General features: G+C 43.6%; 1 protein-coding gene across 1 annotated transcript in view; it reads right to left on the bottom strand.

The window, feature by feature from the left end:
- Positions 1–14,088, bottom strand: part of KIF26B (kinesin family member 26B) — a 524,156-nt gene that overhangs the window by 262,643 nt on the left and 247,425 nt on the right. The window lies entirely within an intron of this gene.

The following is a 14,088-nucleotide window of genomic DNA, read 5'->3' as shown; positions in this document are numbered from 1 at the left end:
TGCAAAATAGTCCATACCTAGAATTCAGATTTAACCAACTGAGAACCAGCCTGTAAAAGCCCTTCATCACCAAGCAATTTTTACGTTTTCAGTGCTGTGATAGTTTTGCTTAATTATGCCACACTGTAGCCAAATTAAATTTAGATAATTTTTCAAAACAGAGCTTTCTTTTATTGGTGTTTAATCACCATTGTGTTTTTACTATGTAGAGCACAAAATACTATAATTTTGAAAAAATTACTTACTTTCTGTTACAAATCAGATCAAATACAAATGCCAGGACAGTATGAAAACTCTCTAAAAATAGAGAACGTAGACACCTCAAGTAATCACATTTTTTCCTCAACTTTTTGGAATTGAAAAAGCATGCTGGCATTGAGATATTAGTAATGGTGCACTAGATACAGCACATTGTAAAATGTACAGGTCAGATACTGCAGCGGGCGGAGGTGGCGTGGTTACGGTACAGGTAACATACACTGGAGGAATGGAGATGAACGGATTAATGTGTAGATGTGCAGGATAAGGGAGGTGAACGTTTAACACACAGATCACATACTGAAACAGGATGGAGATCAGATGTACAGTCGAGGAGGGAGGGAAATGAAAGGGTTAAAAAAAATCCCCATTCATAATCCCTTATCACAAATCTGCTGCGGTCTGTGATTTAAAATAGACAATCAATTCATTCATTAGTTCTCACTTCCTCCATTGTGGGAGGAGGAGCATACTCTCCAATGTAAACAGTACTGCTGTTTACATTTGTGATGGCTTTGATTGGTCAAGACAGCAATTACAAGGTACAAAGTCGCTCAGATCCACTCTATACATTGTGTCTGTGATCAGAGCCAATCCGATAACAGCTCAGATCAACGCCATTAATGGGAGCACTGGCCACCCAATGGTGATTTCTGAAGGGCCATTTATTAACTGTATTGCAGAAATAGATGTCCAACACTCTACCAATCGTTAGCACGGGGTGGTAGTGAAATATGGTTAAAGAATAATAATTTGAATTCTCATGAGATAATTGGAAAAAAATGTGTCATGTGATTCAATTATCTCATGAAATGTTCCTTAGTGATCTGAGTTCACACTGTATGATTTTCCCCAAACTCAAATCACTGTCACTGTCCTGCACCTACAAATTTTTTCATCACTATATGTAAAAACGCTCAGTGATTTGACCCTACTAACCTTTATAAAATGTTCCAAAAATGAATTTTTTTCTACCAAAATTCTACTTGTGGCATGGACAGCTTTACTTAAAGCCCATCTTCAGGATAAAGCGGCACTGTAAATAGGTGAAAGGCAGAGAGGGGAGCGGGGAGGACAGAGGAGACAGACACAGAAGAGCAGGTTGCGGATGACGAAGTCACGCAAACAGACCACGGTGTCAGGGTTCAGCAGCCATGATTATCGTGGTCTGTTTGCAGAGGGGAGAGTATAGCCAGGTATTTCAGGTGTAACAGGGGACCAAATTACACAGCACAAGCACTGTGTTTTATAACATGCTTTAAAGGAGCAGAATCTGTGAATTTCTTTTTTTTTGGGTTAACAAACGCTTTAACACATATAAGTTTAACAGAAGCAGAAAATATCAATGGACTTGATGGAACACACAAGATCAATATTTTTCAGGTCAGCCTAGCATGAGCAGGATGTGCAACATCAAAGCAGATATCTGATCAGATACCCAGACTTGGACTGCTTTGTTTGTGGAAATCTCACACTTTTCTATTGAGGGAAAAATATATTTGTTTTTTGTCTATCAACCTGCGTGCAGTCAAATCATTCGATGAAGTGTAATCATTGGACAGAACGCCTCTTCCAAACACTGAATCCTATGCAAAGAATTATTAAGCCTTATGAGATGCACCCTATCAAATTACTTCTATTGACAGTTGCAGCGTTTAGTGATTAAAATGTAATTATCTTCAGACCTACCGGAATGATTGGTATGGTTATGTGTACAGTAAGACTTACCTTGTTATAATATGATTATCTGCTTTCAGCTTTATTGGCAGTCAGTACAATGTGTTCCTTTCCTATAGTAATACAGCTAGGGACTAAACCTTTTAAACCTTTTTAGATGAGAAGGTAAAATGCATCAGTGTGAAAGAAGATGAGTTGTGAAACAATAATGACTTCATTATTAGAGTCATTGCCCTGCTCCTCTCCTCCTGAGATTATAACCTCGGCTGCCTGATCCTGCTGGCATTTCAATACATAGCCGATGTGTAGCACACATTCCCTCCTGTAGGATGTCAAGGCTTACCTGTCACAAGTGCACAGCTATAAATTGCAGCGTTCTAATATACCCGACACTTGAATTTTTCATCAGTGTGGACTTGTTCAGTAAAAAAAAAAAAATACAGCTATTATTTTAGCACAGTTTATCCAACACATTAGTTAAAGCTCAGCTAGAGTAAAGGAGTTATATTTTAGTCTAGCATTAAATAGATAAGAATAATAGCCTTTCTTTAGTTTAAAAGCTAAACTCCAGGTAGCTATGAGACAAAATTCGATGCAGCTCTGTAAAAATAACATCATCATTTTTTATTTTTTTTTATGCAACTAGTGTAAGCAGGGCCGGACTGGGAATAAAAACCAGCCCTGGAAAAAATGTCATACCATCCCCACAGCATTATTATACCAGCCCAACAGCATAACGTCATTATTTTCTTGTTCATGAAAGGGAAAACCATACATTTTAAAGCACATTTTATGAAGAATGTATTATATATAGATATGAAATCACATAGGGCTTATATATATATATATATATATGCAAATTCCAGTTAAAAGCGGTCAATCATTAAGGGGGACCTCAGAAACTCAGAACGTGGGGGGGGGGGGGGGACCACCTTCCGCAGAAAGAATACACTAAGGTAAGGGGGGGTGGGTTACTAATATAAGGGGGAACCCTTTATATCAGTGCCCCTTACATTATCATATTTACTCCCCCTTTCAACAGTGCCCCCCCCCCCCGACTGGCCTGGCGGCGCTGTCACTGACCTCCTCTCAGGTGCACTGTGCAGGGCTCAGTCAGTTGGCTCCAGCACAGTGGCTCTGGTTTTATCCTGTAGTCTCCTCTCCACAGTCCACACAAGTCTGACTTCTCTCAAGACCCCCATCCCAGTAGCGCTCCCACTCTTGGCTCCTCTCCAGACTCCCTCAGAGACTGAAGACATGATACAGGAGATGGTCAAAGACTAAAGACTTGATGCAAGAGCTCAATGCAGCCTCACCAGTGCCCATCATATGCAGCCTCACTGTGCCCACCAATGCAGCCTCACTGTGCCCACCAATGCAGCCTCACTGTGCCCACCAAATGCAGCTTTACTCTGCCCGTGAATTCAGTCTCACTGTGCCCACAAATGCAGCCTCACCGTGCCCACCATTGCAGCCTCACTATGCTCACCATTGCAGCCTCACTGTGCACATCAATGCAGCCTCACTGTGCACATAAATGCAGCCTCACTGTGCTCATCAAATGCAGCTTTACTGTGCCGTGAATGCAGTCTCACTGTGCCCATGAATGCAGCCTCACTGTGCCCATCATTGCAGCCCCTCCTGTGACCCATGTCCCAGTCTGCAGTCCCTGTCTGTGGGAAGGTGTGTTGTTAATGCTCAGTACGGTACCTTGCATGCCAGCAGGATATACATGACGGCCAGCAGCAGGCAGGGTCTGTTCTCATTTTGGATGGGGACAGTGCTCCTTCAAGAGGATCTGTTTGCTGTGAGATGGAGTGGTCTCTAGCCACCTGCACCTTCAGCCATCTTCATTTTGCGGCCCCAGTCAGCCTGTCCTCTGGTCCTGGGGAAGTGGAGAGTACTGGGTGGGAGCTGGAGATAAGGGGGAGCAGAGAGTACTGGCAGGGTTGGAGAACACATGGGTAGGGGCAAAGAGCAGAGGGGAGTGGAGATCACAGGGGTGGGGAGTGGATAGCACTGGGGGGAACTTGAGAGCACTGGGGGGGCCAAAAAGAACAGTGGTGGAGAGCACGGTAGGCTGAGGGCACTGGGGGGGGGCTAAGAGTATGGGGTGGCGAAGAGCACTGGGGGGCAGAAAAACAGGGGTGGAGAGCATGGGGGCTGGAGAGTACTGGGGGGGAACAAAGAGCAGGGGGAGAGCTTGAGAGCACCAGTGGGGACCAGAAAGAACAGGGGTGGAAAGAACGGGAGATTGGAGAGCACTATGGGGGGTGGAGAGCACTGGCAGAGTTGGAGAACACATGGGTGGGGCAAAATGCAGGAGGGAGTGGAAAGTACAGGGGTGGGGAGTAGAGAGTGCTGGGGGAGTCAAAAAGAACAGGAGTGGAGAGCACGGGGAGGTAGAGAGTACTGGGGGGGCTGGAGAGCGATGGGTGGAGCTTAAGAGCACCAGGGGGCCAGAAAGAACAGGGGTGATGAGAATGGGAGGCGAGAGCACTGGGGGGGAGTGGAGAGCACTGGGGGGGCAAAGAATAGGGGGGAGAGCACTGGGGGGGGAAACAGGGGGGGAGCAATGGGGGGAGTGGAGAGCACTGGGGGGGAGAACAGGGGGAAGAGCACTGAGGGGAGTGGAGAGAACTGGGGGGGAAGAACGGGGGGAGAGCACTGGGGGATTGGAGAGCATGAGGGGAAAGAACAGGGGGGAGAGCACTGGGGGATTGGAGAGCACCGGGGGGGCAAAGAACCGGGGGGAGAGCACGGGGGGAGAACAGGGGGGAGAGCACTGGGGGAGTGGAGAGCACTGGGGGGGGAAGAACAGGGGGGAGCACTGTGGGGAGTGGAGAGCACTGGGGGGGATAACGGAGGGGAGAGCACTGGGGGGAGTGAAGAGCATGGGAGGAAAGAACGGGGGGAGAGCACTGGTGGGAGTGGGGAGAACAGGGGGGAGAGCAATGTGGGGAACACTGGGGGGAGAGGAGAGCATGGGGGAAAGAACGGGGGGAGCACTGGGGGGAGTGGAGAGCACTGGGGGGGAAGAACGGGGGGGAGAGCACTAGGGGGGAGAACGGGGGGAGAGCACTGGGCAGAGTGCAGAGCACTAGGGGGAGAAAGAACGGGGGAGAGCACGGGGGGGGTGGAGAGCACTGGGATGGTGGCTAGAGAAGGATGGGGAGAGTTGGAGAGCGGGGGGGCAGAAAGAACAGGGGTAGAGAGAATTGTGGGGGGGGGGGGGCAGAAGAGTGTAGTGGGGGAGGAGAGCATGGGGGGGCAGGGAGCACAAGGTGAACTGGGGGGGCAGTAAAATACGTTGGATAAGAGAATCGGCAGGGGGCTGCATATAGAGTAAATTAGCTTTCTATATTCCTCCATGCAGCCGCAGAATGCTTGATTCTCTTCCTCTCACTCCTGCAAGCATTCAGCGGCTGCATGGAGGAAGGAGGAATATAGAAGGCTCATTTCCTCTATATGCCGATCCTCCTATCCAGGCACTGTGGCAGGTGATACTCATCAGGGCCCATCAGAGCAGCCTCATCAGGGCCCATCAGTGCAGCCTCATCAGGGCCCATCAGTGCAGCCTTATCAGTGCTCATCAGTGCAGCCTCAGCAGGGCCCATCAGTGAAGCCTCATTATCGTACATAGAGGTCGACCGATATGGGTTTTTCTCTGGCCGATGCCGATGCCGATATTTAGAAATCATGGCGGCCGATAGCCGATATATGATGCCGATTTTTTTGGGCCGATATGTTAGGCCGATTTTATTTTACTTATTTATTTTTAATCCCCCTTGATCTAACACACCTTTCCCACTGGGGCGTTTTTTAAGGCGCTTTTGGGCTAAAAATAGCGCCTGTAAAGTGCCTGCAAAATGGCTCCCCTGCAGTCTGTGTGAAAGACAGAGTGCTTTCACACTGAGGCGATGCGCTGGCAGGATCTTAAAAAAAAAGTCCTGCAAGCAGCACGTTTGGAGTGGTGTATACCGCTCCTCCACCACTCCTGCCCATTGATATGAATGGGCACCACTGCCGAAGCGCATGCAATGCGATTTGGCAGCGGTGCTTCATGGGCGCATTTAACCTCTTCCTTGGCCGCTATCTGGGTTATATGTGCCCCACTAGCAGCCAAATAGCACCGCTAAAATGATGGTAAAGAGCCGCTAAAACTTGCGTTTTACCATCAACGTCTGCCCGCTCCAGTGTGAAAGCAGTCTTCATAAGTGATACAGAAAATTTCTTACACTTAAACATTTATTAAACAAAACAAACCTCCAATCAGTTTACTTGTATGTATGATCTAGATAAAAAAAAAAAAAAACCTATATATTAAATAAAAACGGGTAGTCAAAACTTTTGGACAAAAAAATAAAAAAATGGGCTAACTTTACTGTTTTTATTTTATTTTTATTTTTTAAATGGTGTATTTTTTTCCCAAAAAAATGCATTTGAAAGACCTCTGTGCAAATGCCGTGTGACATAAAATATTGCAACAACCGCTATTTTATTCCCTAGGATCTCTGCTAAAAAAATATATATAATTTTTGGGGGGTCTAAGTGATTTTCTGGCAGAAAATACAGGATTTTTACTTGTAAGCAACAAGTGTCAGAAAAGATTTAGTCTTTAAATGGTTAAACTGAGAACTTCTACACACAGAGATGAGTTCATTCATTCAAGTGTAAACATTGTATCATTTTGTTCTTTTCTTGGCAGTCTGCCCAGAGAGGAGGAAAGGGTTGCTATGACGACTCAGGCAACTCACACTGACTTCTTACAGAAGTCATTTCAAAGTCCCGCTGTAGAATCGGCTTTTTATCAGCACAATCGGCCGATGCCGATTATTTAAAAAACGGCAAATATCGGCCGATATATCGGCCGGCCGATATATCGGTCGACCTCTAATCGTACATCAGGGAAGAAGAAAAATTACTTAATTCCAAAATTAAAAAAAAAAAAAAAAACCCAGTGGAGATTAAATACCACCAAAAGAAAGGTCTATCTGTCTCAAAAAAAGATAAAAATGTCCTATACATACAGTGCTGCCTGACCAATTGTAATTCAAAGTGCGACAGCACTGAAAGCTGAAAATTGGCCTGGGCAGGAAGGGGGTGAAAGTGGCCAGTAGGCAAGTGGTTAAATAGAAAGAAAAGCTAAGTTTTGGAGTGCAGCTTATACTTACTTTTGACTGAGAGTGGAGAAGCACCTGGGTCTTCCATGTGGATTAAAAGGAGCAAGTCTGGAGCGGAGCCATTCATTTTGGTTGTCCCTTGTGCTACTCTTTACTGGTTTAGCAAAAATGTTCCTCTTCTGATGACCTCCCCACCAGGGGGCTTAATAGAACTGAGCGAGCAGAGACAGGCAAATGCACTATGTCTGGAGTTAGGCGTAAAGTATTGTGATCGTTGCTCCTAACTTTATTCCTCAGCATGTTTCAAGTATAAAAAGAGAAGTTTAGTTGACCGTGTCAAATGGTCCCTTTCATGACACCGGTTGCATGAATTACAGCCACCAAGGTTTTTTTTTTTAAGCACCTGATTAGAGCCAGAGGCTCTAATAGGCTTCAAAATAGGGTGGGCTCGGGTTGCAGGGTATGTGCTCCAATCCCACCCAGGTGTGTTACACAGTGAATGGATATCCTCAATCTGGCCAGAAGCGGGTGTGAGACCCGTTTTCTGATTGACACATTACAAAAGCGCAAAATTAACCAGTTCCCGACCGGTGCACGACGATGTACGTCGGCAGAATGTCACAGGCAGGCAAACTGGCGTACAGGTACGTCCAGTTGAAATTGCCGCCCGTTCCGGTCCGGACCCCCGTGAGTCTGGTCACAGGATACCTGCGATTGTCTCACGGGGAGGCTGAACGGGGACATGCCGATGTAAACAGCTCCATGTGATTGGAGCAGAGATCAGTGTTCACTAACACACAGCCCAGCCCCCAACAGTTAGTAACACGCCCCTAGGACACACTTAACCCCTACACTGCCACCCCCTGGTTAACCCAGTCACTGCCAGTGTCATTTACACAGGAACCAGTGCATTTGTATAGCACTGATTGCTGTATAAATGACAATGGTCCCAATTATGTGTCAAAAATGTCCGCCGTGTCCGCCATAATGTCGCAGTCACAATAAAAATCGCTGATCGCCGCCATTACTAGTAAAAAATAAATTATTAATAAAAATGCCATAAAACTATCCCCTATTTTGTAAACGCTATAAATTTTGCGCAAACCAATCAATAATCGCTTATTGCGATTTTTTTTACCAAAAATATGTAGAAGAATACGTATCGGCCTAAACTGAGGAAAAAATGTTTTTTTAATATATATTTTTGGGGGATATTTATTATAGTAAAAAGTAAAAAATAATGTGTTTTTTTCAAAATTGTCGCTCTTTTTTTTGATTATAGTGCAAAAAAAAACAAAAAACACAGGAGTGATCAAAGTGGTCTGGTCTTAAGCAAGCAAAATGGTCCGGTCTGAAAGTGGTTAAAAAAACAAAATCAATTTATTTCATTTGTAAATGCCTTTTCAATGCTTTGTACCATTGCTGACAGCTGAAGTGTAAACAAAACAATTGCGGTAGGTATCGGTAATTGGTGTCGGCGAGTACTAAAAAAAAAGTATCCGTACTTGTACTCATTGTAAAAATAATGGTATCGGCGCATCCCACTAAAGTTCATGTTAACAAAAAATAATTGACATCCCCCCCTATAATATCTTGAGGAGGTGGAAAATGAATAGATAACACCCAGATTATAAGAATTAACAGAATATAAGAGAATATTATTTTAAATAAACAAATATTGGGCACTAACAAACCAATGTAAATGTTTCTGTGCTAAAACAAGAAGAAAAATTAAAACAAAAAAATAATAATACTAATATTGTGGTCTCGGGGGGGGGGGGGGGGGGTCAGCAGGCAATTTTCAGGCACACTTTCTTATCTTTTTAATTCTCAGCTTTACAATTGTGATTCCCATCTTATAATTTCTTTTTTCTTTATCATCAATTTACACGGCTCTTTCCGCCATCCCTGTTTTTCCATTCCTCACTTCCCTCCTGGGAGGCAGCAGAAGAGACTGAACAAGTCGGAGTTTGGTTCCTCTAATATCACTAGCATTGATCTTACAGGTCAGTGACCTTTTTCTAGCGTTGTCTCATGTTGTGGAAAGAGAAGCCACTGGACTGTGTCAGCATGTGGGCCATGTAAAGGGCACTAATGATCCAGAAAACAATCTGCCTTCAAGGCACAGTGAAACATGAATCTCTTCAGTTGATACCCACACGCCAAAGTGTCAGACTTACCCTCTTATCAGAGCATATTGACAGAGGTGCGCCATCGCATTACACAAACACACACACACACCGGCACCACTAGCATGTCCTTGTTGGCTTCATCCTGAATTATTTGGCTGGCCAAAATTACATAGAAATTCCAAATTAAATGACTGAATACATTACAATTTTACATTACATCCCTGCAGCTCAAATGTAATAACATGTTGTAGCTATTAAAACTAAAAGGTAGATTTAAAGATCTCTCATAATACACAGAGACTGATATTTTTTTATGTTCTCGGTGGCCCAGATGACCATTGTAAAGGCTTGGAAACAACTCTCTGGGTGTTATTTACAAAAGGAAAAAAAAAAAGCACCGCAAGTGCACTGATGTGAAGTCGCTCTAAATGTAAGGGGTAGATCTGAAATAAGGGGAAGCTCTGCTGATTTTATCATCCAATCATGTGCAAGCTAAAATCCGTTTTTCTATTTTCCTTGCATGTCCCCCTCGGATCTACAGCGACTTTACTTCCAAGTGCATTTGCAGTGCAAATTGGATTTTCCTTTTGCAAATAACCCCCTCTGTGTCTCTTGTGCCAGCAAAGCGGAAAATATCCTGGATCATGATCCAGGACAAGATTGTTAAGCCCCATGTACAGGTTTAGAAATTCTGCCAGGAAAAGTTGGATGTGAGCTCGACCGTGTGTATGCTCCATCAGACTTTTGCTGGCAGAAATCCCGCCAGCAAAAGATTGAGAGCAAGTTCTCTATTTTTCGGTCAGAAAAAGATCCGTGACCTAGCAACAGGGTGCGGCCGCGATCGCCGCACTGTGCGCCCCCACAAAAGTGGCCGCTCCGGGACGCCATCATATGACGTCATCCCAGAACGAGAGCCGCACCGTCCCGCCGTCAAATGAAGGTCATGGCCTACCTGAGTACTGTTGCTGGCCATGTCCATACCTTTATGACTACAGTGTACCCATCTGATGGCTACTTCCAGCAGGATATTGCACAAAGCTCAAATCCTCTCTGGTTTCTTGAACATGACAATGAGTTCACTGTACTCCAATGGCCTTCACAATCACCAGATAGCAATGTGAATGTGCAATGTACAGGGATAGGGACAATTGTATACACTCACTCAGGGTGAACTGGATGGACTGGTGTCTTTATTCAACCTTAGTAACTATGTAACTAAGCAATCCAATAAAGCACCTTCGGTATCTGGTGGAATGGAAGATTTGCATCATGAATGTGCAGCCGACAAATCTGCAGCAACTGCGTGATGCTGTTATGTCAATATGGACCAAAAGCCCATGTGACAGAGTGACAACACAGCAAGAGTACAATTAGAGAACAGGGAGTGTTGTAAGCTTATAACAGGAAGAGCCTGAAGAAGGACCTTCATGACAGTATGTTCTGGTATTATTTAAAGCGGGGTTCCACTGCTTCCAACGTTTTTTTTTTTTTTGGGACATGTAAAAACAAATTAGCGTTTAAATATGTTACTTACATGTTCTGGTTTTTGCTCTTTGCAGATTGCTTTTTCTCAATAAAAGACTGCTTTATAAAAAAGATCTACAACATTTTCATCTTCACCTTTACACAAAATACAGGAACTATCGCACTCGATCCCGCTGACCTGGAGTCCGGCGACCACCCGTTCTGACACATCGGACAGCCAGTGTAAGTTCACCTTACAGATTTTTCTGTAAAGGTGAACTTAGCCTTTAATGAAACATTTAAAAATAAAGAAAATTATTTTTTAAAAGACAGTAACATGTTTTAGCCTATATGAGATTTAAGTGAATAGGCTTACATATACTGTTAGTATGTAAAGTACATAACAATATTAAACAATCTTAAATTAATTATCGCATAATATTATAAATGTAGAATACATTTGTCAAATGACAAAATTTACCAGTAATAATGAGAGCTGTGTAAAAGCTGAAGTAGGGAGTATTGTTAATGCTACAGCCATATCAGATGTAGAACTTCCCTATTCATGGATGCCAATGACATCATGTAAATTAGTTGCCTATATTAAACCGCTATGACAGTACACAGAAAATGACCTTTCAGAGCCAGCTACGATTCTCTAATGCCTTTTGGAGCACTGCTAGGAGGAAACTAACAAGCACACTAAGCATGCTCTGAACCAGATAATATTTCATTACTGCTCAGGAATATCTATATCTTCCCAGATGTTGGCTTCTTTACATAGATGTGCAGTATTTCTTCACAAATATCAAATCTCCAGACCTTGGCAGTAAAGACACTTCTTGATAAAAAAAAACGAATGATTTTGGGTTAGTTTTTCTTTTTAACCACTTCAGCCCCAGAAGGATTTGCCCCCATTTTTTGATATGACACTGCATCGCTTTAACTAACAATTGCGTGCTCATGCGATGCCGTAACCAAACAAAATTAACGTCCTTTTTTTCCCACAAATAGAGATTTCTTTTGGTGGTATTTGATCCCCTCTGCGTTTTTTATTTTTTGTGCTATAAACAAAGAGCGGCAATTTTGAAAAAAAAATTACTTTTTTTTTTACTTTTTGCTATAATACATATCCAAAAAAATATATAAATAAAAAACTAATTTATTCATCAGTTTAGGCCAATATATATTCTTCCACATATTTCTGGTAAAAAAAATCTCAATAGGTGTATATTGATTGGATTGTGCAAAAGTTATCTTGTCTGCCATCTATGGGATGGATTTAGGACTTTTATTTTTTTTGTTTTTACTAGTAATGGTGGCGATTAGCGTGAACGTGTGTGAGTACTTGGCGCACTCTTGCCTATTTGAACTGGATTTAAACTGGATTAAACTTGTATTTCCGGCTCCGGAACTTCCGGTCCTTCACACTCTCTGAGACAAACTGGTGGGTATATAAACATCCGGGTGACATGATAGCCCCTCCCTCACTGATGAAGTCCCATAACATGTACGGGGGAGGCGCTATCTTGCAGACATCACCCGCAGTCATCTCTGGCACATGCTGCCTTACACTGCCGTTTTTATTGATCGCTGTTTCAGCGTCTTTTATGTAACGGCTATCAGAATTTTTATATTGTGGATCATTTCATTAAATGGACTTCGGAGAACACTTAGATTATTTTTATTTCCATTTTATATTGGATCCGGGATCATCTGGTTCCATTGGTTACACTCACCAACTGCCTTCATCCCATCTGTGGATACAAGCTTATATGACCTTCTGTTAGCTCAGAGGTCCACCGTATCTGGTAAGAGTTTGGATTTATTGGTGGAGGATTAATCATCCAGAATACTTTCAATGGATCTGAATAGTGTCTTTCCTCACAAGGTGTCCCTGCCTTCCATTGTTGAAGAACTTTATTATTATCATTAATATTGTTCCTTTCATACATGTTTATGGACTTATACACTGTGCTGCACTAATTTAAATTTTTATATTTAAACTGGCTTCATAGTCCAGAAGATTGCTGAGTGGTCGTCAGTTTCTACCATCTGTGACCTGATCCTGTGCTTGTTACTGTATATACCCAGCCTCTTTGACTCTGCTTGTTCCTGGTTCCTGATACCTGATTGCTGACCTGGCTTGTGACCCGACTCTGCCTTCTGCCTACTTTTCTGTTACCTTCTCTGCTCACTTGATACTGACCCTGGCCTGCCCTGACTCCTCTCTGGATTCATTTCTGTACCTCCGCCGCTTGGTTGTTACCGACTTCTGCCTGCCTGAACACCTGGGACACTGCATTCATCTGCTCTCCAGTTTGGATGCTGTCTGCTGTCCTGCACCTACTGCTGTGTATCTGCATCTGCCAGTCCACCAGTCTGCCTGCTGTTCTCTCCAGGATCTCCTACTAGGCACCCATACCACTCCGTGCCCTGTTATATCCTGTCACCACCTTCAGGAAAAACAGGACAGGAGGTGTAAGCGAAAGCCCTCCCATCAGCTCGGCCTCAACTAGGTACGTGACACTGTGATTGTGTACATTACAGGCCACCCCTCGGACCCCTGTCCAGAGCACTGTGTGCGTTACAGGCCTCCTCTTACCTCCAGTATCCAGAGCACTGTGCTTTATAGGCCTTCCCTGAGACCACCATCCAACACTGTGCAGCATTATAGGCCTCCTCAGACCACGGTCCAGAGCACTGTGCAGCATTACAGGGCTCCTCAGACCACCGTCCAGAGCACTGTGCATTATAGGCCTCCTCAGACCACTAACCAGAGCACGGTGCATTACAGGCCTCCTCAGACCACCGTCCAGAGCACTGTGCATTACAGGCCTCCTCAGACCACCCAGATCAACTAAATCTGTATCTGTGAGTTTGTTCAAACCTTAATACCATATATAATAACATATTAGAATTTTTTACTCCAGGAGTATATAAGAAGTTTGAAAATTCTAGAGAAATAACGCATTACTAACGCATTACAATTTAACTAAACCCATTAGATTTTAGTTCATTAAAATGATTTTAGCCAACTAAAATGTACTGCAGATTTAGTTGACTAAATACAACTAAAGCGGCGTCTGTGTTTAGAAGCATTTAAAAAAAATGAAAAGTGCCTGTAAACGAAACGCGGCTAAAAGCGAGTTACCACGTTTAGCCACGTTTAGAAGTGTTTAGCGCTTGAAATGCCTCTAAACTCAGCTTCTGAACCCATTTTTTTTTTTTGCACTCCAAAAAAAGACTCTAAACTCAACTGCCTAGAAACGACTGTAAGCGACCCTGTGTACATATACTGATAAGATAACATAGAGGAGAGTTCAGGAGCAGTTAAAGAAAATGCCCAACTGCTCCTAAACGTCCGTTTACAAGCAACAGTGTACATAAGGCCTAAAACTAAATCGAAATTTGCTGCCAAAATAAACACTGCC

The sequence above is a fragment of the Lithobates pipiens genome, unplaced genomic scaffold (genome assembly GCF_037356315.1).
Source record: "Lithobates pipiens isolate NorthernLeopardFrog02 unplaced genomic scaffold, aLitPip1_a1.2 Scaffold_18, whole genome shotgun sequence".
In the NCBI taxonomy this organism is placed as follows: domain Eukaryota; kingdom Metazoa; phylum Chordata; class Amphibia; order Anura; family Ranidae; genus Lithobates; species Lithobates pipiens.
The sequence above is the reverse complement of the archived record's forward strand: the minus strand, read 5'-3'. Positions and strand labels throughout refer to the sequence as shown.